Source organism: Apteryx mantelli, unplaced genomic scaffold (genome assembly GCF_036417845.1).
Source record: "Apteryx mantelli isolate bAptMan1 unplaced genomic scaffold, bAptMan1.hap1 HAP1_SCAFFOLD_142, whole genome shotgun sequence".
NCBI lineage: Eukaryota > Metazoa > Chordata > Aves > Apterygiformes > Apterygidae > Apteryx > Apteryx mantelli.
The window spans coordinates 112,501-115,000 of NW_027118497.1; the positions used below are offsets into that span (position 1 = coordinate 112,501).

Sequence of the window (2,500 nt, forward strand, 5' to 3'; positions counted from 1 at the left end):
CGAGGCCGGTGGGGGACCGCCCCCGTCTGCCCCTCTCGCCTCCGCTGGCGCCCGCCGCCGGTGCCCATCGCCGGGAGCCGGCCCCCCCCTGTCACCCGACGGCGATCCGCCGCCGCCGGGGCAGGGGAGGGTCGGGCCCGGGGGAGGGTCCGGCGGGGAGTGGGCGGCAGTGCGCGGGAGGGTCGGCGGGGCTTGCTCCCCCGGCGCCCGCGGGAGGAAGCGGCGGGCGGAGACGCGAGCGAGATGGCACCCCGGGTCGGGACGGGTGCCGACGGGTCGCCACCCCTAAGCGGTGGGGGGCGGACCCGCGGCGGGCTGCGGCGGAGCAGCCCGTCTTGCAGAGACGGCGAGGACAGGCGTTCCGGGATGGCGCGCGGGGCGGGCGCCGGGCGGCGGCGGACCCCGAGCGGGGGCCGTCGCGCCAGGCCACGCGAGGCGACGGGTCGTGCCCGAGCGGGCGGCCCAAACCACGGCTCTCCTCCCGGGCGCAGCTGCCGCCGGGCGCCGGGTTACTGAGGGAAACCCCGGGCCCCGGGAGGAGGACGAGGTCGTGGCGGCGGGTGTCGGGCGCACCCCGCGGGCGGACGCTCCGCCGAGGGGCGCCGGAGCCGGCTGGCGGGTGCCGGGTTTCCCCTCCGCGTCCCGTCTCGCTGCTGCCGCCGAGGCTGCCGCCGTCGCCGCGAGGCGGCGGCGGCCCGGCGGCGGGCGGCGGCGGGGGAGGCACCCCCGCGGGGATTTCAGGTCGTTTCCCTCACCCCAGGGCCAGGTACCTAGCGTCCGCGCTCCTCCTGCCCCCCCTCGGTGACCCACCCGTGTGGTCCCGTGTGCCAGCTCGCTCCTCCCGGGCGCCGCGCCGTGAGCGCCGCACCGGCCGTGCCCTCCCGCCCTTTCCGCTTTCCCTTTCTCTCCCCCCCCCCCACCGCTCCAGCCGCCCCGCGCCGTGCCGCGGGGACCGTGCTGCGAGCGGGCCGGGCGGGGGGGGGGGGCGGGGTGGCGGGAGGAGCGGAGGGCCTCCGGCCACCGCGGCCGCCGGTAGCCGCCCCGGGTAGGGATGGCCATGGGCCCCGGGCTCCGGGCCCGAGGGTTCTCGGCGGGAGAGCCGGGCGGGGGTTTAAAGACTCGGGCGGCCCGATGCGACCCGGGGGGCAGCCGGGTGTGCTGCCGGAGGGCCGGGGGGCCGGCGCGCGCGGGCGCCGTGCCCCCCCATGCCAGCCGGCGCGCCCCGCGCTCGCCCTGCGGGCAGCCGGGACGGAGAGGGGTACCCTGCCCCCTCTCTCCGCGGTCTGGTCTCGGCGGAGGGACGCCGCGCGGTCGGCTGGCGCCGGCCTGCCTCGAACGCGTGACCCCGGCGCGAGCGCGTGCTCTCGCCGGGACGGTGAGCCCCCACCCACCGCGGGTGGTGCGGACGCCGCGCCTCGGCGCGATCCGCTCTCCTCCCTGGCCGGGGCTCTCGGTCTGCCGCCGTGGCCGCTGGCGGCGGCGCCCTACCCGCCGGCACTCCGCCATCCGGCGCGCCTGCCTCGCTCTGCCCAACCCGGCTTCGCCGGGCGGCGGGCGGGCGGCAGGCGGGCGGCGGGGGCGGCCCCCCCCGTTCTCCGCGTGGAGACGGGGAGAGCGGGCGCCGTCCCCGTCCGTCCCGCCTTGCCCGCCCGCCCGCCGCCGGGCGTCTGTCCGCGGAAGGGACGGGAGAGCGCGTGGTGTCGTCCGGGAGGCTGTGTGTGCGCGCGCGCGGGCGTGGGCGCCGCCTCGGGGCCACGGCGGAGCCGGAGGCCGGCGAGGCGAGCGAGGAGCTGGGGAGCGCGGGGCCGGTGGGCCGCGGGCGCGCGGGCAGCGGCCGGTGCCGCTGCCGGTGGCGGCCGGGCTCCGACGCTGGGGGTCCGCGGGGAGCCGCCCCCTCCCCCAGCGTCCCCGAGGCAGGCGGCGCGGCCGGCGCGCTGCTCCCCGCCGGGCCGGGCCGAGCCTGGGCGCCTGGGCCGGACTCGAAGCGAGCAAAGGGTTGTCCCAGGTCGGGAGCGAGGGCTCCCCGCCCTTCTCGTTCGGGTTTTCCTTTTCCCTTTTTCCCCCCCCACTCTGTGCTCGTACGGTCAGCGGGGCGAGCCCCTCTCTCTGGCTCTCGGCCGTCCCTCGCTCAGCAGCCGGCGTCGGCGTGAGGAGGGAGGCGGAGCGGAGGGGGGGCCCTCAGGGGCTGCCGAAGGCTGCCCGGTCCCCCCGCGCGCGCGGCGGGGACCGAAACCGAGACAACTCTTAGCGGTGGATCACTCGGCTCGTGCGTCGATGAAGAACGCAGCTAGCTGCGAGAATTAATGTGAATTGCAGGACACATTGATCATCGACACTTCGAACGCACTTGCGGCCCCGGGTTCCTCCCGGGGCTACGCCTGTCTGAGCGTCGCTTGGCGGTCAATCGTCACCCCCGCTGTCGCGTTGGCGCAGCGGTGCCGCCCCTCGGGGGGGGCGCGTGGGGGGGCGGGGGAGGCGCGGCGGCGCCGGCGGCGGCGGT

General features: G+C 79.5%; 1 non-coding gene across 1 annotated transcript; it reads left to right on the plus strand.

The window, feature by feature from the left end:
- Nucleotides 1-2,239: 2,239 nt before the first annotated feature.
- LOC136995667 (5.8S ribosomal RNA) lies at nucleotides 2,240-2,392 on the plus strand. The gene has a single exon (XR_010887211.1). It is a non-coding gene; the product is annotated as a 5.8S ribosomal RNA (ribosomal RNA).
- Nucleotides 2,393-2,500: the final 108 nt, after the last annotated feature.